This window comes from Bubalus bubalis, chromosome 19 (genome assembly GCF_019923935.1).
Source record: "Bubalus bubalis isolate 160015118507 breed Murrah chromosome 19, NDDB_SH_1, whole genome shotgun sequence".
In the NCBI taxonomy this organism is placed as follows: Eukaryota; Metazoa; Chordata; class Mammalia; order Artiodactyla; family Bovidae; genus Bubalus; species Bubalus bubalis.
Genome location: NC_059175.1, coordinates 63,243,749 through 63,260,307, shown reverse-complemented (window position 1 = coordinate 63,260,307; position 16,559 = coordinate 63,243,749). Strand labels below are relative to the sequence as shown.

Here is a 16,559-nt window from a genome sequence, read left to right as displayed (position 1 = left end):
ACTGCATCTGCGGCCAGAACAGAACGCTCCTGGCTCAGTCCCATCTAACATGCCATCTATTCATACTTGTGTTTCCTGCACACTCTGATTACATTCTTCCTAGGAGCCTGTGCTCTCTCTCTGTCTGGAATGGTCTACCTGCAGCCCACAGGGCTGGCTTCTACAAGACCCAGCCCAGATGTCCCCTGCTCAGAGGGACCTGCCTTGACGTCCTATTCTGCTTTAGTCCTGGACACTCCCCACCATGCCATTGCTATGCTGTGTTGTATTCATGGCACTCACCATCCTTCTCTCTCTTCACGAAAGCTCCCAGCTTTGAATCTCATGTCCCCAGATTATATGACCTCCTGATGAGGCTACGAACTCGGCCTCTCATTTCTAGCAGATATGATTTCCTAAGTCAATGTCACTCTCCCAACATCACTTCTATTTTATTCTTGGAAATTTCAATATAGGATGAGATAGTTGGATGACATCACTGGCTCAATAGACATGAGTTTGAGCAAGCTCTGGGAGATGGTGAAGGACAGGGAAGCCTGGCATGCTCCAGTCCATGGGGTCACAAAGAGTCGGACACAACTGAGCAACTGAACAACATAGATAACACTTCCAGCCTTTGGACTCTTGTTTAGTTCCTTGAATTCTTCTTCTCCATGTGGCCTCAGCCCCTCCACTTTTCCTCCTTCCCTCGCCTCCTGTCTCCGCTCCCATTCCTTGGATCATTGCAGTTTTTCTTTGCCAACATCTTCAACTGTCTCGCTCTCATGCATTTTCATTATTGCTTGGCAAAACCACTACCCTGAAATCCATTTCTATTAATTGGATGTAGCTGGAAAAAAGCACATGCTGACTGATCTCACTTGAAATTCATGATGAAGTAACTAAGGTGGACCCTTAGTGATGTCAAGCATATGATCTATCAACCCTGCTTTACTCACTTTCCCTTTTCTCCTGAATAACCGTTTCACCAGTTTTTCTGCAAACCTTCTCTCCACCCCTCACTTTCAGCTAGTATCTTGGCCTTCTACTTCACTAGGAAATTGAAAGAAATCCTAGGAGGATGTTCAGATCCTCTCCACCAGTCTCTCTTCTTCTAAGCATCTGTGTTCACATATTCTGCCTGCATCTGTTCACCGAAGTCCGTGATTCTCAGAGCATTGTCCCGGACCAGCAGCATCGGGGGCTCTGGGAACTTGTGAGAAATGCAGATTCACAAGCTGCATCACAGAACTCTGCGTTTGAACCAGCCCTTGAGGAATTCCACTGCGGGTGCAAGTTTGACAAACACTGCTCAAGAGAAACCCATGATTCCAACCAGGCTCAACCCCTTGTGTATCCCATTCCCTCTGTCCTACATAAAGGCATTGCTCTAGCAAGGCCCCCTGCTCTCCTGTATTATCAATCTCCCCTTCTTTCTATGAGGTCATCCCCATCACCATAGAAACCTGCTATCAATCATCTCATCTTACCAAAAAACTAAATAAATAAATTACTTGACCCTCGTACAGAAGCTGATGCTGCAGTTTTGAGGCAGAATATCTTTTGCTGTAGCAAACTTCAGTTTTTGCTCTTAAGTCCTTTAGCACTATTGAGCATAATCTCCATAAAGTTAATAGATTTGACCAAATCTACATCTAACCTTGTCTATACCTCCATAGTTATACCTACATTAGTGTTTGATTAAAAAACAGGGTACTATAGCTTAACCACGTGAATACATAAAACTAACCATCCATGTGCCATAATACCCCAAATCCATATTTTTAGACCAGGTCATTTTCTGAACCCCAGACTTGTGTATCTGTTTGCTGGCTCAATATCTCCACTTGGAGACCCAACACAGTCTTCAAAGTCGAGCATTAATGCCAAATTCTCCATCTCAGTTGGTGGTAACTTCATCTTACCAGCCCACCATTCTTAAACCGCTGAGTCATCCTCCCATTCACACGCCTCAAGCCAAACAACTCTTGTTGGCTCTCCCTTTCTTACAGCCTCCTCGGTGACCACCGTGGCCCCCGGCACTGTTACCTTTGATCTGGATGCTGTTATCACCTCTGAAATGCTTCTGCCCTTGTTCCCTAATCTCAGCAGCAACCCGAGTGAGCCTCTTCCCGTGTAACCTGGAACACTGCATTTCTTTGCTCTGGACCAAGCTGCACCTCCACCTTGCTCTCAGAACAAAAGCCAAGTTCTCACCATGGTCCACCAGCCCTACAGGATCTGCCCCTTTCACTCACTGACCAGACCCTTTGCTCTGCCCTTGGTGTGGGCCATTCTGACCACACAGCCCCTGAAAGTGAAAGTCGTTCAGTTGTGTCTGTCTCTTTGTGACCCCATGGACTGTAAAGCCCATGGAAAAGCTATTAGGAAAGAGCTATTAGGAAAGCCCTTAAATATAGCAGGCGTATACCAGGACCTGGACTCCAGAACACTCTCTCTGCTTGGGATTCTCTTCCTTAGATACCCACATGCTCAGTCCCACCTCCTTCAAGTCTTTACTTGCATCTCAATTTTCATCATGGCCTCCTGAGCCCATTGTTCCCATCTGCACACCTGTCTACCCCAGGACTCCGACTGTCCTCATCCTGCTCTGACGCTACCTTGGGTTCACAGCCTCCTCACTATGTCTGGCTTACGCTTCATCTGTATGGTCTAGCTTTTCCCCTAGAATGTAGCCTTTCTATTCCTTGCACAAAGCCTCCCTCATGCACACAGGAAGCCCGGCATGTGCAGAAGGAATGAGCCATTTTGTGAACATATCTTAGTGTGATCAGGCCTCATCTCTCTCCTGCATTAGAGTAAAAGCTCTGTGAGGACCAGGACTTATCTCTCATTCAAGCACCTTGAACAGTCCCCAGGACAGGGTAGACATGGGTTTTTAGGAGGACGCTGGGAGCTTGTCTTAGTCCTTGAGGATGGTAAAGCAAAATACACTACCAAACATACTATAAACAGGAGGAGAAGGGGACGACAGAGGATGAGATGGTTGGATAGCATCACTGACTCAATGGACATGAATTTGAGAAAACTCCAGAAGATAGTGAAGGATAGGGAAGACTGATGCTCTGCAGTCCATAGGGTCGCAAAGAGTTGTAGACGATTAAGAGACTGAACAACAAACAACAAAAACTATAAGTCACAAAATATACTTCTCACAGTTCTGGAGGTTGGATGTCTGAGATGAGGGCACCAGTGTGGTTGGGTGGGGGGGGGGGGGGAGGTGGTCCTCTTTCGGGCTGAAGACTTCTTGTGTCTTCATGTGGCAGAAAGGGTGTCCCACTTTTAGGCGGCATTAATTCCATTCCTGTAGGCTCCAGTCTCATGACATGAGCACCTCCCAAAGTGCCCATCTCCTAATAGCACCACTTGGGGGGTAGGATTTCAATGTATGAATTTGAGGGGGAGACAATCAGACCACAGCAGAGCTCCTCCGTCTAATGAGGGTCTTCAGAGATGAAAGGGAGGCTAGTTCCTGTGAGGGGCATGAACTCATTATCTTCTTGCCCAGATGCAGCGGGCCTGACTTTGCTTGTTTCTGGAATATCTGGAAATGAGCACTGCTTTTACAACACAGTACCATTTCCAGGTGCCCCCACTCTGCTCTCTCCCCTTCAGAACCAGATGTTCAACATCGTATATTGCACACTGCAGCATGCTTAGTCAGGTCCAGCTCTTTGCAACTCCATGGACTGTGGCCCACCAGGCTCCTCTGTCCATGGCAAGAATACTGGAGTGGGTTTCTATGCCCTCCTCCAGGGGATCTTCCCAACCCAGGGATCAAACCTGCGTGTCCTGTGGCTCCTGCATTGGCAGGTGGATTCTTTACCTACTGACCCATCTGTACAGAGGAACTTATTTGCAAAGTAGAAATAGAAGCACAGATGTGAAAGAGCAGACTTTACGGTTACCAAGGGAGGAAGGAGGGTGGGATGAATTGGAAGATTGGGGTTGACATGTATACACTACTATGTATAAAATAGATGTATAAAATAGATTACTGATGAGAACCTACTGCGCAGCCCAGGGAAGTCTGCTCAGTGCTCTGTGGTAACCTAAATGGGAAGGAAATCCAAAACAGAGGGGATAAATGTACATGTACAACTGATTCAGTCCATTGTACAGCAGAAACTAATACAACATTGTAAAGCAACTATACTTCAATTAAGAAAAAAAAATGAACAGATGTTCATATTAAGCTGATTTCTCCCAGGTTGACATCTTGAGGGGGAGGTCTCACCCACACAGTAAGTCCTGATCTTGCTGAAACTGATCTGAAAATTTGAGACTCAGAGTAAGTCAAACAGAGGCTTCCCAAACCCAGCCAGGCATCCCTTTAGAGTCCCAAGTCTACCAGCTGCTCCCCCTCCAGCCATCGGGGACCTATCTTCCATCACTCATGAGCATGTTAACCAGAGACTAAAAGGTGTGTGTGTTAGAATTTGCATCTGTCTCACCAGTGACTTCAAAACACTTTTAAAGGCAATAGCATTTCCTTTGCTTTCTAATGCTGGCACTAAATGTTGCATTGTCAAGGAAAAGGATTCCTACTTGAAAAAAAACATCTTTTGGGGGAAGGAGGGTGGTGGTTCTCTGGAAACAGATGGGGCAAAAGGGCAAACATCTGACAGTGTGTTATGCCGCTTCAGTCACGTCCGGCTCTTTGAGACCCCACAGACTGTAGCCCACCACGCTTCTCTGTCCATGGGATTCTCTAGGCAAGAATATTGGAGTGGCTTGCCATTTTCTTCTCCAGGGGATTTTCCCAACCCAGGGATGGAATCCGTGTCTCTTCTGTCTCCTGAATTGGCAGGCAGGTTCTTTACCACTAGTGCCACCTCAGTAACATTTGACAGACTGCGATCAGAACCAAGAAAACTCCTCTGAGTGAGGACACCTGGGAAAGGAGAGACACTTCTGAACAAGAGGAGAGAATTGTGGCTCTTGGGTGGGTGTGGCTGGAGCTGACAAACAGCCGGTGCTTGCATGGTTTGCCTTCAGCTCCTGATGACTGTGCAAGGGGCTTGCCTCCCGCCTCCATCAGATTGCTGCAGCCCCACTGCCTTCCCCTCTCTTCCCTCAACTGGCTTCTGAGAACTCCATTAACTTTCAAATCTGGCCTGTAAAGGCCTGCCTAGACTGGCTCCCCTTCACCTAAAAGAATCTAATGATTACGACCTGTGTCTCTCCTCTCACACTTGAATCGTCTCATCCAGGCATCTGGAAAGATCATCTCAATGATTCTGCTTTAGCTCCTTGTGTGTGTTAGTCCCTCAGTCGTGTTTAACTCTTCGCGACCCCGTGCCAGGCTGTAGCCCACCAGGCTCCTCTGTCCAAGGAACTCTCCAGGCAAGAATACTGGAATGGGTTGCCATTCCCTTCTCCAGGGGATCTTTCCAACCCAGGGATGGAACCTGAGTCTCCTGCACTGCAGGCAGATTCTTTACCACTAAGACACCAGGAAAGCCTGTAACTCCTTAGCTGTTAAGAAAGGAAATAACATCAGCAGGCTCAACTGACCCTGGAAACAGAAGCTACTCCTAGAGCATTTGGTCAGCTTAGCTGATGCCAAGGCCTGCCTGTCCTGGGGAATGCCCCAGCCAGAGCCTGAAACTGTGTCCACCTGAACTCCACTGGGGCTGGGGGTCAGGTGCTTCATAATCACCTTTGGGCTTGCCTGCCACATGGGAAATCTTTCCTCGTGTCTGACCTGAACCTCTCAATCCTCCTATTTGAGTGACCACACTTCAAACTCCTGAATAATTTTCTGGGTCTGATTCCCTCCAGAATAAAAGTTTTTTATACATTTTTAAAGAAATAAGACTGTTCTATTTTGGTTTTTTTTTCCTCCCCCTCTTGGCTATTTGTAGAGCTTTAAAATATGGACACCAAAACGATATATTATCTTCTGAGAAAGGCCAGAATGTTTTGAAATATACAGTAGCCAAGATGCATCTCAGTTCGCAAGCTCGTATGTCAGAAGCAACCGTGCGCAGTTAAGGAGTTGATGAACATGACACGTTTAGAAAGGGCCCCTGCTGAGCACCGGAGGTTCCGGGGGTCTCTGGGTGTATCATCTAGTGGTCACAGTCCAGTCTCTGGGAGCCGAGCCGTCTGCCTTCAAATCCCAGCTTCTCCTCTTGTTAGCTCTGTGACCTCAGGCTGGTGGCCTTACCTGTCTGTGCTTCTGTTTCACATCAGTAAAATGAGAATGACAACAGTATCAAGGGCATTAGGAGGTGGTGAGGTTTAAATAAGTTAATAAGCATAAACGATGATACTGAACATTCTTCAGTCAAAGTGAAGGGAAGTGGTAGTTGCTCAGTTATGTCCAACTCTTTGCAATCCCATGGACTGGAGCCTACCGGGCTCCTCTGTCCATGGAATTCTCCAGGCAAGGATACTGGAGTGGGTTGCCATTTCCTCCTCCAGGGGATCTTCCCAACTCAGGGATCAGACCCAGATCTCCTGCACTGCAGGCAGACTCTTTACTGTTTGAGCCACCAGGGAAGCTTTGTAGTCAAAGCTATGGTTTTTCTAGTAGTCATGTACAGATGTGAGAGTTGAACCATAACAAAGGCTGAGTGCCCAAGAACTGATGCTTTCAAACTGTGGTGCTGGAGAAGACACTTGAGAGTCCCTCAGGCAGCAAGGAGACCAAACTAGTTGATCCTAAAGGAAATCAACCCTGAATATTCATTGGAAGGACTGATGCTGAAGCTGAAGCTCCAGTCCTTTGGCCACCTGGTGCAAAGAGCCAACTCACTGGAAAAGACCTTGATGCTGGGAAAGATTGAGGACAAAAGGAGAAAAGGGCAACTGAAGATGAGATGGTGAAATGGCATTACCAACTCAATGGACATGAGTTTGAGCAAATTCCGGGAGATAGTGAAGGACAGGGAAGCCTGGCTGCAGTCCTGCAGTGCTGCAGTCCATGGGGTCACAAAGAATAGGACACAACTGAGCAACTGAACAATAACACTCAACATTTTGTACCATAGAAAAGCCTACTGTAATCATTCACTCTTAATTCTCTATGTATGCATGTGTGCTTAGTCATGCCCAACTCTTTGCAACCCCATGGACTGTAGCCTCCCAGGCTCCTCTATCCATGGGATTCTCAGGCAAGAATACAACAGTGCATTGTCATTTCCTCCTCCGGGGGGTCTTCCCGGCCCAGGGATCGAACCTTCATCTCCTGCATCTCCTGTATTGGCAAGGCAGATTCTTTACCACCAAGCCACCTGGGAAGCCCTAATTTTCTATAAATAAATATAATTTTGACTCTGAACATCTATCTAACCAGACCAGCAGGAAACTTACTTCTGATGTTCAGGGGTTCCTCTGAGAAAGGGAGAGATCCCGAGCTGGGGGATATGAGTAACCCCAGGTCTGTCCACACAGACCCCTGCCAGGCCCTGAGATCTCCAGCAGGTCTGGCATTCCTGAGCCAGGCCTGGACCTTGGCACTCTGCGCAGGTCTCCCAAGAGTCCACAAGTCAGGACACACCTCATGTGCAGGTATTCCCAGCACCTGGTACAAGGCCTAGAGTGTGCCCTGCACACAGCACAGGCAAAGAAGAAATGACAACAGTCAGGCAGTTGGAATAGGGCAGAGTGCCCGGCTGCTATGTAAGCATCGGTGAAAAGGCCCCCTCCCCAAACCCCAACCTGCCCTTGAGAGTCCAACTGGAGTAGAAAGGCCCACAGTTCACTTTATGAGGTCAATTCATAGGACACAAAATTCGGCCATACCTCCAGACTAGAAATAAAATTTCATCTTGGACATTGTAGCAGAAACTTTAATGACACGGAAAGATGTTCACCGTATTCTGTTAAATGAAAAAGGTCAGGTTATAAAACAGAATCAAGAATGGTGTCTCTATGAATTTTCCAGGGTTGCTCTAACAAAGTGCCACGAACTCTGTGACTATAAACAAGAGAAATCTATTCTCTCACAGTTCTGGAGGGCAGAAGTCCAAAATCAAGGTGTAGGCAGAGCTGTTCACCCTCCGAAGTCTCTAACAAGATGGGGGGATCCCTTCCTTACCTCCTCCAGCTTCTGATGGTTGCTGGTCCTCAGTGTTCTTTTATCATGCCAGCATCATTCATGTGGTGCTCCCCCATGGGACTGCCTTCACATGGCCATCTTCAGATAAGGACAAAGGTCGCACTGGATTAGGGACCCACTCTACACCAGACTTCCCTGGTGGCTCAGATGGTAAAGCATCTGCCTACAATGCGGTAGACCCAGGTTTGATCCCTGGGTTGGGAAGATCTCCTGGAGAAGGAAATGGCAACCCACTCCAGTACTCTTGCCTGGAAAATCCCATGGACGGAGGAGCCTGGTAGGATACAGTCCATGGGGTCTCAAAGAGTCGGACACGACTGAGCGACTACACTTTCACTTTCTACACCAGATGCGTTCATGCATGGGTGTGCATACGTAGTCACTTCAGTCATGTCCAACTCTTTGTGACTCCATGGACTATAGTCCACCAAGCTCCTCCATCCATGGGATTCTCCAGGCAAGAATACTAGAGTCAGTTGCCATGCCCTCCACCAGGAGATCCTCCCGACCCAGGGATCAAGCCCATGTCTCTTAACATCTCCTGCATTGACAAGTGGGTTTTTTACCACCAACACCACCTGGGAGGCCCTCTACTTCAGATGACATCATCTCAATTTAATCGATTATATCTGCAATGACCCTGTTTCCAAATAAGGTCATAATCTGATGCATATCTTTTTTTTTTCTGGGAGACACAGTTCAGCCCATAACAGTCTCCAAAATTAAAGAACCTACATCTTTTTCAACAAAAACAAAAATGGATGCATCCCATTTTGAAGCCATGCTCACATACCAATACCTGAATGAGATCTTACCACTGCCATCCTCTCCTCCCAGCTCCCCCTGATCACCCCACTCCCCTACCAGGAGAGCTATGTTGACACCTGGATCTTTCCATATGCCTCTATTTACCCCTAGGTTTCTGCTCATACCTTTAAAGACATGTACTCATGGTGTAAATTTGCATCTTCAGGAGAGGGTCTTGTTTATGTAAAAAATAGAAAATTTGATGTACCTTCTCTGATTCTTAGGCTTCCCTGGTAGCTCAGATGGTAAATAATCTGCCTGCAATGCGGGATACTCAGGTTCGATCTCTGAGTCAGGAAGATCTCATTTGCTCAGAAAAATCTAGATTTGGTTGTTCCCAAACCCTCCCTCCAAAGTTTTGTGACCGTTGAAAGTATACAAAGAAACAAAGCAGGCCAAAAAGTTTTGAAATTTTGGGGAATCGGAGACACAGCTGCTCTGCAGAGAACTGTTCCACTTCTCCTTTGCTTATTTAAAATCAGTGACTTGACTTTGGAGCCAGATGTGTTTACACTTCAAGGGTCTAGTTTCAAAGGCAGAACAGAAACATTAGCTCATGCACCATGGGCCATTAGGTCATTAGAAAGTGGTACAAGAGGCAGAAACCTGGGATTTCAGGCACTGAATTGAGGGAGTAGAGTGGTGACCTGTGAAACTTTACCAGATCTAAAGTTGCTGTGTATGTCTGCCATTTCTGGGAGTATATTTCCTAAGAAGATGTTTGAGAGCTTTTGATGAAGCTGCTATTGAAATTTCCATTCCTTTAATTACCTGTAAGATTATCTGTGACTTTGACAGATGCTGTAAACCTTGAAGCACTAAATGATGAAATACCATTGCTATTAGGAAGGGATGTGAATTTCAAAGGTGAGTAAGTGTTGCTTAGAATTTGCCTTTCTGACCTTCCTTGAACAGATGATAGTAATGTGGTTCTCAACTCAGGCTGAATACTGTAACCACCTATAAGGCTTTAAAAGTATCGATGCCCGCATCCCACTTAATTGGTATTGGAAGAAGCTAAGCACTGAGTTTCTAGAAAGGCTTTTCAAGTGACTCTAATGTGCAGCAGAAGTTGACACCTGCCTCCCTAGAAGATTAAGGGATTAAATCTTTAGTTTAAGAAATGGAAAGGATTAAAACTGCTAAAAACTAGAAGGGCTGTTTGTGAAATAAGATAACACTAAGAATGAGAAATAACCTCCTTCACGTGGCAAAGCAGCCTTCTATGATCTGACCCACACTTTGCTCCTTAGCCTCACAGATTACTTCCTATACTTTCTTGCTGCAGCCGAACTTTCTCCACATAAACCACATCATTTCTCTCCTCTGTGCTTCACAAGTGTTCACAGTCTTCCAGGAATCTTTCCTTAAATCAATGCTGGCAATTCAACCCCTGGTCTATATCAGTGTAACTTCCCTATGGTTCCCCAAGGTGTGAACGCACAGTGTTGCATTTAATGATTTGTTTTCGTGCAGGTTCTGCCCTTGACACCCATGAACATCCTAAAAGCAGAGATTCTCCCCTAGGTTCCCATCACCTAAGCCAGTAAATGGCCCAACAAGGAATGATTATGAGATGAAGTCAGGAAATAGGAGGGCATTAGGAAGCATGTATCTGGTACTTATCAAGTATAATACTGGGAAATGTATAGTCTTGACAGGTAATACACATTTAAGAGAAAATTTGCTTTGTAGATGTTCACACCCAAAAGCTTAAAAAAGAACATTATGCAAAAGGAGGATAATATAGAAGAATTAGTTGTGATTTATATTTTATATGGTGTTTATAAATGAGTCTTCATTTCCCTCTTTTTGTTATTATAAAAAGCCAAGTAATATTATAGGGCAGAATCTTTTCACTACATATATATATGTATCAAATCATGATGTACAAGCTAAATACTTAAATACAATTTTATATGTCAATTATACATCAATAAAACTGAAATTTTAAAAAGCCAAGAAACATAAAAGCATCCTAGTAGCCAGGATATTTTTTCCAGCCTGGTGGAAATATAAGATACTCAATTTCTACAAGTGGTTCTGCAGATGAAAGGCCTTCCCTTGGGGAGACTGCAATGCCCTGAAACACGGCTGCAAACATTTGCTGACCTGCCAATCATCTGTCCCAAGCGAAGTAGCCCAATGGCAGTGACACTTCAGAAGTATCAGAACCAGGTAATTTATTCCTTGACTGTCTTCCCAGACAATTAAGAACCGAACATCTCCTGTGTGCTAAGCAACCCCGGGGCTACTCCTTTCCAGCAACTTCGCAAGAAAAACTGTCAGAAATCCTTACCAGCCATCAAGTCTGAAAGAGAGGTCCCTGGAGATTGTGTGCACATGAGCAAAGGCTGCTGGAGCTGAAGCAAGGGCAAACATCTCCTGCCAAGCGCAGTGCGCGCTGTTAAAGATGAAGTTCTTGCCCAGGGTTTCTCGCAGTCGTGAGGCACTCTGGATCAGACTTTGCAAAATCACAGCAATTGGACCAGCAGCACTTGGCTAGCAGATGCTTTAGGCATTTCAAGCTTAACATGGCAGACTCCAGGCCATTCTGCAGAGCTGGGCACAAGGCGAGCTTGCTAAGAGCTGTCAACAGCCTCACAGGGTGAGGATGGAGCAGAACCATGGGGTGGTCAGCGTTCACTGGGGGTCAAGAGATCATCTCTATCAGCCCCTTCATATTGCTGATGAACTGGCAGAGACTAGAGACTTTCTGGTTTCTTGCTGAAGGATCACACAGATAAGTAGGTATACATGTGCCCCATCCAAATTTGCAGGCTTAAGCCGGAGTTCTCTGCCTGAATGCTCTGATTGTCTGTTTGCAACGTCCAAATGCAGCAGCGGGTTTTCAGAGATTCAACTGACTCCTCGAGCTGTAGGCAGCTTAAGGATGACAGACTGTATCACCTTGGGCAAGTCAAGTTGGGGCTATACAAATGGACTAGATCCCATCACTGCCGCTGTGGGTCCCTGATACGGCTCAACTAATTCCCAGCGGCATCCAGTTATTTTGCTCTCAGTCACCAAGCGTGGCTGACCCTTATCTCTGACCTGAAAATCCTCAAAAGTTATTTCTTGGAATTTAAAGAGTTTCCAACAGGTAGATGAGAGTAGAAGCACTTCTATTAAGATGTTTGTCTCTTTAAAAAAAAAAAAAAAAAGGAATAAAGGAAGAGATAGGAAGCCAAAAGGAAATATAATTATAGTTCCCCTCACCTTTTGTTTATCTCAAAGAGAAATGTGGTCTTATGTAGCCTGTGGGTTGATTTCAGCTGAACCACAATTTAACTCATTAGAAGCTATTAGGGTATTTTGGAAAAGAATACAGAGTGGAGATTGTGAGTGAAAAGTAAAAATGTTTTGTGTTTCAAAACAAGAAATAGATTTTCTTCAAAATATAGAGACAGAATTAAGAGAAAAAACCAGAAGTGTGCTCTCAGATTAATTATTTCCCCCCAACTCATAAGTAAGGGCTATGCACGAACAACTCATGAGCTTATACTGATGCAGGCACCTGTGTACCCTGAGTACCTGTTTTCTTATGTGTATCATGATTGCATAATGATAAATGTCCCTTCCTGTTCAGAAGCAAATGCAATGAAAATGAGCTGGTAGGCAGTACCCTCTTGCCAGATTCCTCCCTTACCCCTAGACAACTTATCCATTGTTTTAGAAGAACTTTCATCTAAATAAGAAAAGAGTATCAACCACGTGGTGAGTGGGGAGGGCTTCCTCTAGAGCATTGGATACAAAGTACTGACTTCAAAAGCAAGACAACCAGGAGAGGCCTTAGATCTTCCCTCTAGGAACAGTTTGATATTTGCTTTTAAAAAAAAATGGCACCAGGTATTTCTTATTCGAGGGATATACACACACATAGTCCTTTTCTTCTTTAAACTGCCTTGATATGAACAAATCCTTTCACAGATTTTCAATTCAAAATGCTTGAGAAATGGGCACAAGTGATTCGGCATGCGAATGGGATGAGATTTCCAAACAAAACATGGCACTTCAGCATGATTGTAAGACACTTTTAATTTTGAAATGATTGAGAAAAGTAAATTGTACATTAAGCTACAGAAGGATGCCCAAACGACATTCTGTGAATAAGATGCGTGAATTGATCACACCATTCTCTCCTTACCTGGAATGCCTTTGTTCCATTCTTGGGGATCTGGTGATTTCTCCTGCATTCAGTTGCTTTGGTTGCCCTGCACGATGCATCCTTCCCAACAGTTCAGTTCAGTTCAGTTGCTCAGTCATGTCCAACTCTTTGCGACCCCATGATTCGCAGCACGCCAGGTCTCCCTGTCCATCACCAACTCCTGGAGTTCACTCAAACTCACGTCCATCGAGTTGGTGATGCCATCCAGCCATCTCATCCTCTGTCGTCCCCTTCTCCTCCTGCCCCCAATCCCTCCCAGCATCACAGTCTTTTCCAATGAGTCAACTCTTCGCATGAGGTGGCCAAAGTACTGGAGTTTCAGCCTTAGCATCATTCCTTCCAAAGAAATCCCAGGGCTGATCTCCTTCAGAATGGACTGGTCAGATCTCCTTGCAGACTCTCAAGAGTCTTCTCCAACACCACAGTTCAAATCATCAATTCTTAGATGCTCAGCTTTCTTCACAGTCCAACTCTCATATCCATACATGACTACTGGAAAAACCATAGCCTTGACTAGACGGACCTTTGTTGGCAAAGTAATGTCTCTGCTTTTCAATATGCTATCTAGGTTGGTCATAACTTTCCTTCCAAGGAGTAAGCGTCTTTTAATTTCATGGCTGCAATCACCATCTGCAGTGATTTTGGAGTCCAAAAAAATAAAGTCTAGATTTAATAATAATTGATTTTCACCTACTTCTAGAATTGATGCTTTCAAATTGTGGTGCTGGAGAAGACTCTTGAGAGTCCCTTGGACAGCAAGGAGATCAAACCAATCAAGTCTAAATAAAATCAACCCTGAATATTCTTTGGAAGGACTGATGCTGAAGATGAAGCTCCAGTACTTTGGCCGTCTAAAGTGAAGACCTGACTCACTGAAAAAGACTCTGATGCTGGGAAGGATTGAAGGCAAAAGGGGATGCGGGCAGCAGAGGATGAGTTGGTTAGATAGCATCACCAACTCAATGGACATGAATAACAAAGTCCAGGAGATAGTGGAGCACAGGTGAGCCTGGTGTGCTGCAGTCTATGGGGTCACAAAGAGCTGGACATGACTTAGCAACTGAATAACAACAACTTCTTTTCTTAACCCTGTCTATTATTCAGCTTTGGATAAGTAATGTTGTGGTAACAACCACCACCAAAATCCCAGGGGCTTACAACAACAAAAGTTCAGTTCTCACTAGGTTCAGTGTGCTTTCAGGTTGGCTGTGGCTCACCTCCACAGGTTCTCAGGCTGAGGGAATGGCCCTCCCAGGGACATGCCATCCTGATGCCAGAGCGAAAGAGGAGCAGAAGAATGGTGTTATGGCTCCTGAGTCTTCGGTTCAGAAATACACCCATGAGCCTGCTCACATGCCAGCGACTAAAAGTAGTCGGATAGTCAAGTGTGACATGACTGGGTATGAAGTCAGCTCCCCCCACCAGTGGATGCAGCAAGGAGGGACACATGAGGGGCAGTGAATATCTTGACCCAATATTATAATCTGCCCTTAAGCTTTTGGCAGTCACTTTGCAAGAGATAAGAGACTGGCCATTCTACTATAAAGCCATATTTGCTCTGCTAACATATTTATACTCTGCTACTCTATTTTCATGCCTTTTTATGTCTTTGATACATTTTCCTTTGAACATCAAATAATAGGTAATTTTCAGAGATATTTTAATCATCAGATAAACTCAACTATGTAGTTATTAGCCACACTCCTGACTCCCTGAAGCACCATCAGCGTGACAACCAGAACCAAGCCAGGACCCACACAGGGCAATGTCAGCTGTGGTTTCCTGGTCCACAGCAAGCACAAGACATCATTGCTTGGAAGATTCATTTCTGTTGTACCTTTATTGAACTGTGGGAAAAATTGAAACCTCATGATAGGTGAAATATAGTATTTGTGTGGGTGTAAAATAAGATTTGCTGATAAGTCTTTAAATACTCTGCAGCCTTGCTCCTCAAAGTACAGCTGTGGGGAAGAGCAATGGATGTCCCCTGGGAGCTGGTTGTTACTAGAAATGCAAAACTGCTGGATCCCAACCTAGACCCACTGCCTCAGAACATTAACAGGATCTGCAGGTGATCCCGTGCTCAACAAAGTGTGACAAGTAGCATTATAAGTGGCAGTGGCCTCAGAGCTGTGAAATGTATTATGCTAGAGTGAACACACACACAAACACACACACACACACACACACACACACACACATGCATGGATCATGGGGTCAGTAGGACTGCCCTCCCCATTCCTCTCTGCATCCTGGGGCCCCAAAACATGGGATAAGAGGAAGAAACATCCCAGGGTTATTCCATTCATCAGAGTAAGTGTGATAACAAGGGCAGATTGGGTATCTCAACCCCGGCTGCACATTAAGATCACCTAGAGGGTTTTTTTTTCTTTTTTTAAATACTAATGCCTAGCCTCCACCCTCAGATGTTCACTTGGTTTGGGGCATCCGAGTTTTTAAATACCTCCTAGGTGACTAAGGGTGGGGGTTTGTGATGCAGTGGGGAATGGAAGGTCTACTTGTGTAGGGAGCTGTTTGTGAACTAGGAGCAGAGCCATCTAGCTCTCCTGTGAGCACAGGAATCCTCACCATCACTCTCAGGACTGCTGCATAAATATGTTCTAATTTAGGGGGCAGGAAAGAGAAAGATGTTGTATAGTGCTGAGAGCCACCAGGAGTTAGGATCTGAGTAGCACACCCAGAACGCTAGGTTTGATTTGCTGACTCCTGGAGCCTCAGTGTTCTGCTGTTAAATGGGCTTAAAAATGATAACTGCCACTTGTCAGCCTCTGTCCACATTTCCTGGGGTTCTGAGTTTACAAAGATGCTCTTTATGGGATGAAACTTATTAAGGTGCTGCTTCCCTGGTGGCTCAGATGGTAAAGAATTTGTCTGCAATTCAGGAGACCCAGGTTTGATTCCTTGGTCGGGAATATCCCCTGGAGAAGAGAATGGCAACCCACTCCAGTATTCTTGGCCAGAGAATCCTATGGACAGAGGAGGCTGGTGGGCTACAGTCCATGGGGTCTCAAAGAGTCAGACATGACTGAGCAACTAACACTTTCACAGATACAAAAGTGTGTTATTTTTGTATACATTCTAAGACTTATTCTTGGAGTATTTTACCTCTCTAAAGAGTTACTGATTATTTACAGTTAAGAGAGATTGCCTCCTGCCTTGTATCATTTGAACGCGGGTGAAGTGAAGTGAAGTCGCTCAGTCGTGTAAACAACCTAAAATCAAGAGTTTTCAAACTGACTTCCTTGAGGCACTGGGATTTGGTTTCAAGTACAACTAGAACTTTTTGGTGATTTTCATCTCCAGACTTTACATTTGTGAGAGGACATTTTGTCTGAATTTAGTTTTTCTTCTTCTACTCCCAAATTATGTTTCCATATTATGATGGCATCATTTGGTTCTGTGTAAAGGAAACCTAAAATTACATCAGAAAATAAACACTAATGGGAAGAATATTTGGAATAGCATTTAACTATTTTGGTGTTATTATGATATTTT

The 16,559-nt window shown here is 45.0% G+C and overlaps 1 long non-coding RNA gene across 1 annotated transcript; it reads right to left on the bottom strand.

The window, feature by feature from the left end:
* Positions 1-7,724: 7,724 nt before the first annotated feature.
* Positions 7,725-11,770, bottom strand: LOC123330617. Its single transcript, XR_006546643.1, has 3 exons — positions 11,175-11,770; positions 8,048-8,146; positions 7,725-7,829 (listed from the first exon to the last, which is right to left on the bottom strand). It is a non-coding gene; the product is annotated as an uncharacterized LOC123330617 (long non-coding RNA).
* Positions 11,771-16,559: the final 4,789 nt, after the last annotated feature.